At 38.5% G+C, this 14,729-nt stretch overlaps 1 long non-coding RNA gene across 1 annotated transcript; it reads right to left on the bottom strand.

Moving 5' to 3' along the window:
- Window positions 1–9,488: 9,488 nt before the first annotated feature.
- LOC114036170 lies at window positions 9,489–14,681 on the bottom strand. Its single transcript, XR_003568306.1, has 2 exons — window positions 14,570–14,681; window positions 9,489–11,073 (listed from the first exon to the last, which is right to left on the bottom strand). It is a non-coding gene; the product is annotated as an uncharacterized LOC114036170 (long non-coding RNA).
- Window positions 14,682–14,729: the final 48 nt, after the last annotated feature.

The raw sequence follows: 14,729 nt of genomic DNA, 5'->3' as shown, positions 1-14,729 counted from the left end.
CTGCACATATTGATACTCAAAATGCAAAACTTCGGAAAGTGATCTGTCTTTGTGTATTTCTTATATGTTAATAATTAAGTCAGCTTTTTGGAACATGTGGATTTCTTAAAGGGCAGGCAGTTAAACATTTATCCCCATGCATAGGTTGTCAGAAGACATCCCTAAATCCCGTTACTTACATTGGGGCATTTGACCTTCTAGTTTTTTGCCCAGGGTAAAAGACTCAGCTAGCCACCTAAAAATCAGTATAGTTGACACTGATTTATGTGTTTTCTCTTAATGTTTAAATCAAGTGTGTCACTATGCCACAGCTTTTATTTCTTATCAATTTGTATAGTTAACCATCCTCATGTGAATCTGGTAGCATCATCCAGGTGCTTGAATCTGTCATGGACCTATAATAGTTAAAATAAAACCTGAAACAGTTATATGTTTTTGGTGTTATATGTAGGAGTGGAAATACTTGAATGGGGTTATAGAAAAGCCACCTATTGCCACCTTATTCCCATCCCTCCAAATCTCCCCCCTCAATTCCAAATATTCTATTTTTGGCTTCCTGTTTTAGACTTCATTATTAAATAAATTGATAATTTTAATTTTCACATTACTAATCTGTCATTGGAAAAGGCCGTCTCTAATAAAGGTTTATTATTTTCATGTCATAGTATTAAAGTTCTCTTTTGCTAAGGTACTATAACTTGAAGAAATAAATGGGTGGTGTTTGAAAAATTGGGAAGCAAAGACGGAGACTTACTGTTAAATTCAGGGTAGTTTTTCAACACTAAACTGAACTTAAAATACAGTGTTATCCTATTCCCAGGGATTGTTTAGGAAGTAAATAGGAAGAGACATCATTTGGCAGTTTACTAAGACTGTATTTATTGTAAAATAGTGATGACCTCTAGTATTGTACTGAGTGAGTAGACATAGTTTACTTCAAGGAAAACTTCATTCTTAAGCATAACTATCACTAGTTTATATACCTTGTATCCATATTGCCATGTTTTTAAAAAGTTTGAGCCTTGTTTCTTAAAATCTTAAACTACAAATAGGTGGAATAACAGTTTTATTGTTATTTCATTTTTTTTTAATGGATGTACTAAAAATGTAGAGGCTTGACATTTTTATCTCGGATGGTATTAAATGTTCAGGCAGAAATACTACTCATACATCCTTGGGAACAAAAGTCATCCATTTTGTAGAAATGTATATTCCTAGTACTAAATAAAAGAAATAAATTTGTTTCTCTACAGGTTATAAATAAAATGTTGGCTGCTAATCTCCACAAGTTATCAAGATGGTGGCTTCTATGCTCACCTTATGAAGATCAGAACCCTAAAGCAATGGTGGCCAACTGTAGGCCTAGACATGGCTCTTTGGAGCTTCATGTGCTGGCCACCCATTGGAGCAAGCATGAAGAAAAGGCATTGGCAATTGTGTTTAATATTGAGGGTAAAAGAAATAATCATGTTCTCAGGAAGATACGGAAAAATGAATTATGTAAACATTTCTTGGTCTGTTCATTTAATTAGTTATTAAAAGTTTGGAGAAAAAAAATCCTATGACTCTTTGTTGATAAACCTGGTGAATTCTGGCTCCTACCCTTGCTATAGAGCTTCACTTGTTGGTAAAGGAGTCTTGAGTGCCAGGTAAGCTGTCCCTCTGTGACTCACCAAAGACTGACATTCCCTAAGGCCAGTCCCACCATCATCCTTGAGGGAATTTAAATAAACCAAGATATAGTTCTTATAATGTCTCCCTTGAACTTAAAGCTTGTTGTGTCTGCCCATAATCACAAACTTTTCCATTCTGTTTCTTCCAACAAGACAGTTTTAGGTGTGATTTGAATTCTTATAAAAGTTTACTTAAACCCATGGTACAGCCCAAGGATGCCCAGTGCCTCATTCTATTGTGGAGGCATCCCTTATCCTCTGACAATACAAATTCTGAGAGGTTCCAGCAAAAGGAACTTTTCAGATCAGATTGTTGCAGTTCTCTTATCCGCAGTCCAGCCAAGATCTGAGCAGGAAATGTAGAATTTTACTAGAACAGAACAGACCCATCTTACTAACAAGTTGTCATTGAATCAATTGCTCTTTTGAAGTCTAGCCCGACTGTTAAAAATTGGGGCCAAGAAAAAGCCATTCTTGGAATAATTAAAAACAATTTTTTTTGAATGCCAGAAATTGAGAAGAAAACATTTTAGAGGCAGTGTGGTATAATCAAGTGGAAGGAACACTGGCTTTGGAATCTGGACCTGTCATAACGTCAGTGACCCCAACTTCCTTCTTCTGAAAATTGAAGGTGTTAAGATTAGATGGCCCTTTGAAATCCATGAAATCTATGATCCTAAGCAAAATGGAGTAATAAAAGATAGTGATTGAATAGAAGACATTTTTTTCTGTGGAGTGCCATTTCTATCAAGAATGGTTTGTTATAAATGAAGTGACTAGTGGCACAGTGGAAAAAGTCAGAAAGACTTAATAAACTTATTAGCTGTGTAACAGTCAATTTGATCTCTCAGCTAAGAGGTACTTAACAGAGTTATGAGATTCAAATAAGGTACTGTGCTTTGCAAACTTTGCTTACCACATGACTGCCCCATTACCCCGACCTTCCCACACAACAAAGTACAAAAAATAACACACAACTGACTCATGATGAAACATGCTATCCATCTCCAGAAAGAGAACAGATGGACTTAGAGTGCACACTGAAGCATATTTTCTACTATTTTTCTTGGAATGTGGCTAATACAGAAATTTGTCCTGTATGTGTATATATACTTATAATGGGTTTTATTTTTCTTGCCTTCTCAGTGGGCTGGGATGGAGGGGATAACTTGGAATTGAAAATAAAATTGAATTTAAAAAATTAACATATTGCCGTCAAAACAACATGCCTCATTCCACACCAATGATATTTCTGACCCTCATCTTTATTCTGAGTTGAAGGAAGTTCCTGTTCATCATCAGTCCCTTGAGGTCAGTAGTCACTACATCACCCAGAGTTCTTTCAGTTTTCAAGTTTTCTTTCCAAGTTAGCACTGTGTAAATTGTTGTATTCCTGCTTATTTCACTGCCTTGGTTCACACACATCTAATGAACACCTATTACTGCATTTCTATGCCAGCTTATTTTTTCCCAATCCACTTTTCCAACTGTCTGCCACTCCAAAAAGTGATGCTATGGCTGCTTCAATGTTTGTATGAATTTTCCCTCTGCATATGACCTAATTGGAGTAAATACCTCCTAATTGTATAGCTGGGGTTAAGGGTATAATGTTGTTTTTTTTTAATTAATAAATTTATTTTTAGTTTTCTGTCACTGTGATAAGATTTTTCTCCCCATCTCCCCCTCCCCTCACCCCAAGATGGCATATGTAAATTAAAATAGGCTCAACATACAGATTCATATTACATCAATTTTCACATTAGTCATTCTGTAAAGAATTAGAATCAATGGGAGGAACCATGAGAAAGAAGGAAAAAAAGCAAATAATATGCTTCAATCTGCATTCAGACTTCATAGTTCTTTTTCTGGATGTGGACAGCATTTTCCATCATGAGTCTTTTGGAGCTGTCTTAAATCCTTGCATTGCTGAGAAGAGCTAAGTCTATCAAAGTTAGTCACCACTTAATGTGGCTGTTACTGTGTATACTGTTCTGGTTCTGCTCACTTCATTCAGCATCAGTTCATATAAGTCTTTACATATTTTTCTTAAGTCTACCTCCAATTTTTTGCCACTACAAAAAGAGCTGCTGTGAATATTTTTGTACATGTGGGTCCTTTTCCCATTTTTATGATCTTTTGGGAAACAGACCGAGGATTGGTATTGCTGGGTCAAGGGGTATGCACAGTCTTATAGTCCTTTGGGCATAGTTCCAAATGCATTAGTGTTCCAAATTTCCGACATCGTCTCCAACGTTTATCATTGTCCTGTTTTGTCATGTTAGCAGATCTGATAGGTGTGATGTGGTACCTCAGAGTTGTTTTGATTTGTATTTCTGTAATCTAGTGATTTAGAGCATTTTTTCATGACTATAGATAGCTTTAATTTCTTCCTCTGAAAACTGCCTGTTCATATCCTTTGACCATCTTATCAACTGGGGAATGACTTGTATTCTTACAAATTTGACTCAGTTATTTATATTTAGAAATGAGGCCTTCATCAGAGACATTGGCTGTAAAAATTCCTTCTCGGTTTTCTGCTTCCTTTCCAATCTTGGTTGCATTGGCCTTGTTTGCAAAAACTTTTCAATTTAATGTAATCAAAATTACCCATTTTGCATCCCATAATATTCTCTCATTTGGTCATAAATTCTTCCATTTTCCATAAATAGGACAGGTAAGCTATCCTTGTTCTCCCAGTTTGGTTATAGCATCAGTCTTTAGATAATAAATCATGTACATTTTTTGACTTTATTTTGGTATATGGCTAAATTGTTTTTTAGGACAGCTGTACCAGCATTCCATTAGTGTGCCTGCTACTCCCACAGTCTCTAAGACACACCCTTTCCTTGTCATCTGTCAATCCTGATGGAAATGAGATCAAATCTTAATGCTAATTGCAACTTTCATATAGCTTTTATTTGTATTTTGAAAATTGCATGTTCATATTCTTTGACCACTTTTCTCCTGGGTAATGTCTTTTTGCCCCTATTCTTTTTTATTTATTTTTATTCTGAACTTAAGCAGTTCCATAACAAAGTGGAATTGAAAAAAAAAAGATTGCATCAGAAACTACAGGTCTTATCATGTACAACTTGCTATTCCTTTTAAATTTACAAGAAAAATATCATTTAACTTCTTTCCCCTCCCTCCCACTCAGATTGCCACCATTAGACACAAATGTGTATATGTCAGTTCTTCCTTTAGATGCAGTTACTATCTTTATTCAGAAGACCTTTGATTTTGATTAATTTGGATATTTATAATAGAATGACTTAGTCACTCAAAGTTGTTCTTAAAACAATATTATTACTGTATACAGTGTTCTCTTAGTTCTGTTCATTTTGCTCTTCGATATTTTCAAGGTTTTTTTGAAATTGTCCTGGTTGTCATTTCTTATAGCAGAGTAGTATTCCATCACAGACATAATCCACAACTTGTTTCGCTGTTCCCCAATTAATGGGCATCCTCACAATTTCCAGTTCTTTGCCACCACAAATAGAGCTACAAATATTTTACAATATGTTTTTCTCCTTTTTGCCTAATCATCTTGTGAAATACACCTACTAGTGGCTGGGTCTATAGGCTGTTTAATAACTCTTTGGGCATAATTCCAAATCTCTTCAAAATTGCTGGATCACCTCACAGGTCCATCAACAATTATTGTCCCAATTTTTCCACATCCCTTCCAACATTTGTTGCATTCCCCTTCTACCATTTTAGCTAAGCTGATAGGTATAAAATGATATCTGAAGGTTGTTTTAGTTTGCATTTTTTCATTTGACTAAACTGTTTTGATTTCTTCATCAGAAAACTGCCTGTTTGTATCCTTTGACCATTTATCAATTGGGGAATGACTCAGATATAACAAAGTTCTTTATATATTTGAGATATGAGACCTTTATCTGAGGAACTACCTATAAAGCTTTCCGCCCAATTTTCTGCTCTCCTGATCCTGACTACATTTCATTTGTACAAAAACTTTTAATTTAATGTAATCAAAATTATCCATTTTATACCTTACAGTGCTCTATCTCATTTGTTCAAGGTATTTTTTTTTAATCACCTCTGTCTCTAATTGAGATTTCTACTGTTGGCCATAATTGAGATAGGCATCTCTGAACTTTCTCCATTCTGATGGGACATTTCAAAGTTACATGCATATTCATTTGTTACTTACTGTGGTGTGAATTGTCAAAAAATGGGGCTAAACCAGTTTTCTTCAAAATTCAGTTTTTCCTAGCAATTTCTGCTGAACAGGAAGTCTCAATACTTTTTGTTCTTGGCTTTATCGAGGTATAGTAGATAGAGCACCACGCCTTAAGTTAGGAAGATGACATCACATCCAGCCTTGGACATGAGCTTGGGGGACCCTGAGCAAATCACCAATCTGTTTGCCTCATTTCCTCATCTATAAAATGGGGTACCTGGAAAGGTGGTTGTGAGGATCAAATGAGAAAGAGGTGTTCTAGCATGTCCTTCCCTTTTTGTAAAACTGCAGGTTAGATGACTTTCTGGGAGGAATTTTTAGGTTACTGAAAGAGTTAAATATATTGGAAGAGGCTGAGAAAATGTTCGGATTAGGGGACAGTAGGCCAATCTAGCTTGAGCGACTGACTTATGTGGGGGATAAAAGTGGGATGTAGATAGGACCAGGTTTTAGAAGACCTGGACAGTAGGCCAAGCTGTTCAACTTAACTTTGAGGAAAAACTGGGACACTGAGTTAAGTCACCACATTTCAGTAGGGTTAGTATTTGAACCAGTGATAGCACTGTTAATTTGTGTAGAGGCCATTCTAAGAGCTGGGGATACAAAGAACGGCAAAAAAGAATGATTTTATGCTTTCAAACAGCTCACAGTCTAATGGGGGGGGCAAATAACGTGTAAACAAGATATTTAGAGGTTAAACTGAAAATAATCAACAGAGCATTAGGAGAAAAAAAGGTAAAAGGTGGAGTTTTAACTGCAGCTTGAAGAAAGTCAGGAAATAGGAATTTCAGGCATGGGGAGCAATGAAAATGCACAGCATCAGGAGTAGGGGTGGAGAGAAGCAAGAAGGCCATTTCTTCTGATTCTTTGCTTATCCTGTTCCACTGAACCTTTAAAAAAAATAAGCCAATAACTATCCTATATTTTCAGGTCTGGTAATGTTGTTATGACCTCTTTTTTTACTTTTTATTTCTTAAGATTCTATATTTTCTGTTCCTTCAAATGGATCTTACTATTTAGTCCACACTGTAGTATCCCCTGGTAATCTTATTTTTATAGTAGTAAATCTGTAAATTACTATTGGCATGGCCAAATCATAAACTATCTTTCCATTTATCTTTATTTCTGTTAATGAATGTTTTGTATTTGTGCTTATATAAATCTTACGTAGCCCTAGTAGGCAAAGTCCCAAATATTTTGCCCATTTTTAAAATATTGTATTAGAAATGCTTTTTGTGGATTTTGTATCCTGCTACTTGTTATTAATCATCTGCTCGATCCACCACCTTTTCCTCAATTAGATTTTAAAACTGCTCTACTTCTGCCTAACAATACCTTCATGTCTTCGTCCTAACTCCTTGACATAGATATTCTCCAAAGCAACACACTGTCCTAAGCCCTCCTCATGTGTCGCTTACTACCTCTCTGCAAACCTTTCTTTCCCTTGAGCCCTGATCTTTCTGCCAAACCTCAAATTCATACTTGCAGCTGCTCACTGGAGGGCAGCTGGCTGATGCAGTGGATTGAGCGTTGGCTCTGGTGTCAGGAGTCGTCATCTCCCTGAGTTCAAATCTGGCCTCAGACACTTGTAGCTGTGTGACCCGGAGTAAGTCACTTCACCCTATTTGTCTCAGTTTCCTCATCTGTAAAATGAGCTGGAGAAGGGAATGGCAAACCACTCTTTTGCCAAGAAAACCCCAAATGGGATCACAAAGGGTTGGATGCAACTGAAACGACTCAACTGCTTACGGGATAACTTCACTTTCGTGTCCTGGTGGTATCTTAAACTCAACATTTCCAATGCCAGATGTGAACATTTTCCTCCAAAAACGAGTTCTTGACTTCTCTATTTTTTCCATCAGTGGCATTACTATTCAGAGTCAAACCTGTTATCCTTTCCTTTTTCATCCTCCCTCCTTTTTTTGGGGGGGAGGGGGTGCTCGAGGCAATGAAGGTTAAGTGACATGCCCAGGGTCACACAGTTAAGTGTCTGAAGCTGGATTTGAACTCAGGTCTTCCTGATTCCAAGGCCTGTGTTCTATGCATTGCGCCACCCAACCTACTGATATCGTTGTTGCTCCATCATCTCTGATCCATGTTTGTTACTGTTTATCCTGCACCATTCCAGGTTCTCAGCATTTATTCCGACTGCCATCCCCTTCTAACTTTGTCTGATTTCTCCAACCCATCCTCCCTCAAGTCAGGACCTCTCCTCCTCTTCTTACCTCACCTGGTTTATTAGTTTGCTGGCCTCACCTCACCCTGCTCTGGTCCTTTCTCCAATTCTGCCAAAGCAACTTGTATTAGGCACAGATCTGACCTTGTCATACTGCCCTTCCTCAGTGAATTCCACTGCCAGGTCCTCCAATCTAAATTCCTCTTCTTAGAATCGGTTTTCCTTTGGACTTACGTTTGAGATGCCGTTAGGTAACGGACATCTTCAGAAGAGAAATTAGGATTGGAGCCCATGGGAAAGGAGCAGATCATCAACAGGGAGCCGAGTGAACAGAAGAGAGCTGGGGTGGGAGGCACCACGTGTGACACAAGTGGCAAGCGTGCTTTTGACCAAAGTCATTTCCAATGTAAGGTTTGTGCAAGACAATCCACTGAAGGAGAAAATAATTTCTATTTATATTCTTTTTACTTAAAACAAGAAAAACTGAGCAATACTTAGCATACAGGTCAACAATGGTACCTCCACTCTTTATGCTGGATGGTCACATCATGTATGTATAGTATGTGAGGTTCTCCAAGAGAAGAGTAGGGATTCCCTCAGGCAGGACAGTGTATGAATAGAGCCACGGACTGAAGAAAATTTGAGTATGATCCTTACCTTAGATACTAATTAGCTATGTGACCCTGGAGAAGTTACTTAACCCTTCTCAGCCTTGGTCTTCCCCTCTGTAAAATGGGGGGAATAGTACCTACATCATAAGGCTGTTGTGAAGCTCAAATGAGATATATATGTAACAAGTCTGCAAACAAGGCCCTATAATAAATGTAATTATTTGTCCACAACATAGATTGAAAATGGTACTCTAATTTGTTTTCAGTGTATCGTTAAGTATGTGTACATGTGCCCTGCTGATTTATGGATATTATTAAGTTTTAACTAAACTAAGTTACAAAATGAACAACTGGCTTATAAAGATTCATGCAAGAAATCACAAATTGAAGAAAATACTAATAAATGTGAATACAAATAAAAAAAGGTAGAGCTGGAAATTCTACTTTCAGTTTTTTGTCAACGACATTTTGGTAAGACAATTATAACTTACAAAAAGTTGGCCAAAAAAATTTAAATTATCAAGTAGCTTATTTTAATATGGATTTATCTTCATGAGTGCTGACAAACCTTACCCTCAGTGTATCTTGTACATTGGTGGTATTAGCTGATAGTATGAGGCAAAATATAATTTATAAGACACTTTCAAAATGTAGCTTTTATTGCCAAAAACAATGTGTCACCTATAAAAATCTCTTTATGCTTTAACTTTGGAAACAATTTCCCAGCTTGTTTAAAAAACTTCCAAGTTAAGCTTCAGTAGGTTTTGAACCATTTGTTCAAAATATAACAATACTTTTCAATTAGTATATAATAACTGATACCAAGTAAAATGCAACTTTATTAGACACATTTCAGTCAACATGTTGGTAAATGAATTTGAAAAATGAATACCAAGATTTATACGCAAAGTCAATAATGCACTTTTTCCACATGGAGCTACACATTAACCAACAAACATTTATTAAGGGCCTACTCTTCATGAGGCAATGTTCTGGGTACTGAGGATATTAAGACAATTCCTATTTTCAAGGAGCTTACAATCTACTGGTGGGGGTGGGGGTGGGGGTGGAGGAGGGGGAGACAACAAGCATAGATGAATGGTGGTACTGCAGCTCTAAGAGATGGTGGTGGGGAGACTGTGCATTCTGGGAATGGAGGATGGCCAGTACAAAGGCAGGTAGATGTATGTACCATGGGAAGGATAGTGGGGCAGCCAGTTTAGATGGACTCCAGAGTGTTTTGAGGAGGAATAATGCACAGTGAGGAGGAAAAGATCAGTTGAGGTCAAGCTGTGAGGGGTGTTAAAAGCTAGAGTTTATATTTGATCCTAGAGGCAACAGAGTTTATTGAGTAAGTAAGTGACTTGACCAAATCTATGTCTAAGGAAACTCACTTTGGCAAGCATGCAAGAGCAGGATGGATTGAAGTAAAGGCTAGGGGCACACTAATTAGTAAGCCATTGTAGCAATCTTTGCTACAGGTGATAAAGGACTGAACCAAGGTTTTACTTTGTTCCATCCAGTTGACATTAAGTATTTTTTTGTGATTTTTTTTTCAGCTATGGCAGTCATTAAAATACCAGAATAAGACCTCTGAATCAATGCATCACAGTATTAAAACAAGATTTCAAAAATAATGAAGCAATTAACTTGTTTTCACTAAAAATTATTGTAATGATAACTTAGTGAGTAAAAAGGTTTTTACACCATTGATGTACAAAATCACCTATTTTAAAAAAGATTCTTTTCAAATTTGTTTTATAGTGCACATATTAGTAGAGTGGTAAATGCATATAATTCATAAATTTTATACACACAGACATGCTCAAATAAAATAATGTCCTCCAACCTGCATAACAAAAATACAGGAGGTACCAATCTTAAGAGTCCTATCTGGAGTAGTGTTAGTTCACAGTCACATTATAGGAAGGGTAGTGACAAGTTGGAGTATGTCTCCAGGAAGGGGACCAGGGGAGCTGTGGGGCTACAGAATGACTTACGACTTACTGCTGAAGAGACTGAGAATATGTAGGTCTTATAAGAATGTGAAGGGCTCTTAATAGGCATTTATTAAGCTTCTATTTTCTTCATAGTTTGAGATGCTCAATTTCTAGAATTCATGCCCTAGGCATGAATATCCCCAACCACCAGGTAAGAGGGTGATAAATCAATATGATGCACCTGATCTTCCAAAACCCCACTGTTTTCCCTCTTCCTACTTTCAAGTCCTATCATCTTCATACATGCTTCCAAACCTCTGCAGGCACAAAGATTATTTCCCTTGTTTTAATTCCTGCATCACTGCAAGTCTTTTCACCAGGACCTCGCCCCTTTACATGGTTCTTCAACTGCTTCACGTATTAGTCTTCTCAACAAAGCTGTAAGCTGTTCCATTCAAGTTGGTCGCTGGGGACACAAAAAAGAACAAGATCTTGTCCCTGCCCTCCAGGAGCTGACATTCTAGTAAGAACTTCTCAGTCCAGTTACCTCTGGTTTCTCAAACATTCCACAGAACATACAGTGCAGAGGATTAAATACAACCATGGCGTACCTACACATTATGCCTGATTTGCCTAAAAAAATGAAGCCCTGGTGTACCATCTCTTCTTTTAAAGGCCAGTTTCTCCTTGTACAGGTAATTTAATGCTTTTTGTCTCAATGGAGATAAGGTGAGCCTCTCATTTAAGAAAATGGCATTTTCTCTAAGGTGGAATGCAGTCTGAAGGTTAACAAACCAGGATGTGTCCTGAATAACTTTTCCCCCGGAATAGTCAGCAGTTGATAATACTTGAAAGCTTGTGACTTACTTGAAGGTGAAGCAAAGTAACATTCCTCTAAATATTCAGGTATCTGTTGACATATATAGATCCTAAATGTCATTATTACTCAAAACTATTCCACTCCTGGAACTTACATTCTTTCCCGTTTAACCACAATTGCATTACTTTTCATTGATCATATTGCTTCACTCCTCTCTTCCCTCATCGCGACCATTTTTACTAGCCTTCTTCTAATTTTGTTTACCTTCCAGAATCCCTTTCACCTCTGACTTTTGCAGGAGTCTAGCTTACAAAACTTTGCTGGAGAAAGCCATACAATTGACAACATTTTTTGAATGACAAATCCATTCTATTTAATCTAAGCTATATCAACTGACTGTGGAGGCATAGTAAAAACCTCCCGTTTTATCTAAATTGGAAATATTAATAAATGTATTTCTCTAAAGACCCAGAAATTGGGATTACAGGTGGAAACCAAACTTTGAATAAAGAATACCCACTAGTCCAGTTAAGTGACTGGTCTGTAACCTACCCACCCACACTTTTTTTTGGTGAGGCAATCAGGGTTAAGTGACTTGCCCAAGATCACACAGCTAGTACCCGTCAAGTGTTTGGTCTGAGGCCAGATTTGAATTCAGGTCCTCCTGACTTAAGGGCCGGTGCTCTATCCACTGCACCACCTAGCTGCCCCTGTACCCACACTTTCATAGAGAAAAGATTAAGATATTGATCCTTTCAATACTCCAATTGAGTGATTCAGGAAGAAACTGAGTAGTTACCAGAAGATTAAATGGCCATCATTGTTAGACTGAGCTCCTCGAGGGCAGGGACTCTTGTCTTTCTTTCAGCTCTTAGCACAGTGCTTAGCACTGGCAGGAGCTTAAATGATTTAAATTTTACAAAATGTGAAAGGCTGTCAAAGGGAGGAAAGGATCACACTTGTTCTGTTTGGTCAAGGAGAGAATAACAAAGAGTAATGGGTACAAGTTGCAGAGCTCTGGCAGGTTCAAGGTGGATATAAAGAAAACTTAACAATTACCTATTAAAAAAATGCAATCAGATACATAAATTACCATAAGACCACCACTTTTAGTGGAGGTTGAATGACTCCACTGGTGTAAGAGTTCATTGATCGATGTTCTGGTGGGATTCAATGGCTTCTACGATCTCTTCCAACTCTGGGCTTCTGAGATCTTCTTAAATCTCAGACCTGTTCCCGGTTCTAGTTCTGACTTGACACAGTAACTGTTAAGTGACTTTAGGGAAATTACTTAACCCTTGAGCTTGTTTCCTTAACTACAAAACAGCTTCCCAATCACCAAAATGTCAGCTACCACAAGACTTTTTTTTTTTTTTAACCAATAGTCACTCCTGAAATGTGAAGAGCCATTTGTGGCATACCTGCAAATGAAAGTGGAGACCTTCAAAATAATCCTCCCTTCTACCAACTTTGGGGTTGAAGAGATGCAACAATTTAACATCAAACATCTTTGTCAAGTGCTTACGTAGGCTAGCAGAAGCACTAGGAAAGAGAAAAGTCCCTGCCCTCATGGAGCTTACAGTCTAACAGGCTATAATATATGCATGTAATATAAAAGTTATCAAGAGCAAAGTGCTATGTGAGGTCCTAGTATGGAAATGATATTACCAACTGGCAGGGGTCAGTAAAGACTTCCTGGAGAAGTGGATATGGGACCAAATGAGATCACATATCCAAAAAGGCTTTGTAAGCTGTACTGTTTTATAACTGGGTTAATTTCCCAAGTTATTTCTGAAAGTAAGTACCAAGTTTTACACTCCACCTTTCACAAATCCTTTAGCTGAAGTCATACTGCACAGTCCACAATGTCGTGCTTCTCTATCCCTACCATTCCCAGTTTCCTATGCCAGGATTATGTTCATCATCTGAAATCCTACATTCTCAGGGTCCACCTCAAATGCAACCTTCCCTTATCCTCAAGTACTCCTATCTTGATGGACTAAACTATAGGATACTTGGATTTAAAACTTTCTGTGTCACCCTAGGTGATTAACAAGGCCTCTTTAACAACTGTTTCCTTCTCTGTAAAACAGGGCAAAAAGGTACAACCTACCTCACAGAGTTGTACGGAAAAGGCTTGTAGACATTAAAATTCTAAAGAAATATAAGCCATTACTCTCTCAGACACCTTTCCTTCCTCTTGTGAATTCTCATAAAAACCCACTTTCCAAATATCCTTAAAAGTTCCCCCAAAACTCAGGTGTTATGTACCTTTGCTTCCTCTTGTGAGTTTTCCCAACAGTCCACTTTCTATACCCTATTAAAAGTTCCCAAAAGAACTTAGACACTTTTGCCTTCTTTAGTGAAGACTCATAATAGCTGACTTTCTATACCCACCTAAAAGTTCCAAAGAACTCAGAGAGACACCTTTGTTTGCTTCCTCTTGAGTTCTCAATAGTCCCTGTCCTATACCCTTTTAAGAGTTCCCAAAGCACTTTCCTAACACCCATCCCGGGAAGTAGGCAGGTCAAGCATCCTGTTTTACTTTTGGGTGTTTTTTTTGGTTCGTTTTTAGCAGAACAGCAAAGTAGGCTCAGGTTAAATGGCTCCCAAAGGAGCTCCTGATCCAAAGCATCAACTCCTGGCTCTCGCACCACAGAAGGGGATAATGCCATCAATAACATCAGAAACTGACATGATTTTATCAGAGGAAATGACATTAAAGAAGAGGCATTACCAAGGGGCTTTCTTAACTGACTCGAAGCTGAAACCTTGCCCAGGTGTGGTTTCCTCCATTAGACTGTGAATTCTACTAGCATCTCCAGTATTTTGGACAGTACTTTGCACCTAGTAAGCGCTTAATAAATGCTGCATTCATTCATTGTTCGTTCTTTGGCCTACCTCACAGGGGACCATGAGTAACTCAGGTAAAGGCCTTGAAGAATTTACAGACATTGACTAGGGCACTATTCCCCCCCCCCCCCCGGGGCCGCACGTTTGTGGACAGTCCCGCTCCTCGGGCTGCTACCTGGTTCGGTCACAGCCAACACTGTCCACCCCGCTGCCCCCAGCCTGGGGAAGGCGAACCCTCCTCCCTCCGGGTCACTGCCCCCCGCGGGGTCGCCTGGCGAGGGTCACCCACCGCTCGTGTCCAGAGGCAGGCGGTCCCGGGCCGAGACTCGAGCTCCGAGAAAAGCGGAGACGGGCCAGCGGGGAGGGAGCGGCCTCCGCTCAGCCAGGCTCGCCTCGGGCCAGAGCCCCCTGGGAGCTCCGGGGAGCTGTCGGCCCAGCTCCCCGCTCCT

Source organism: Vombatus ursinus, unplaced genomic scaffold (genome assembly GCF_900497805.2).
Source record: "Vombatus ursinus unplaced genomic scaffold, bare-nosed wombat genome assembly UNPS02009770.1, whole genome shotgun sequence".
NCBI classification, from domain to species: domain Eukaryota; kingdom Metazoa; phylum Chordata; class Mammalia; order Diprotodontia; family Vombatidae; genus Vombatus; species Vombatus ursinus.
This window is presented reverse-complemented; position numbering and strand designations above follow the sequence as displayed.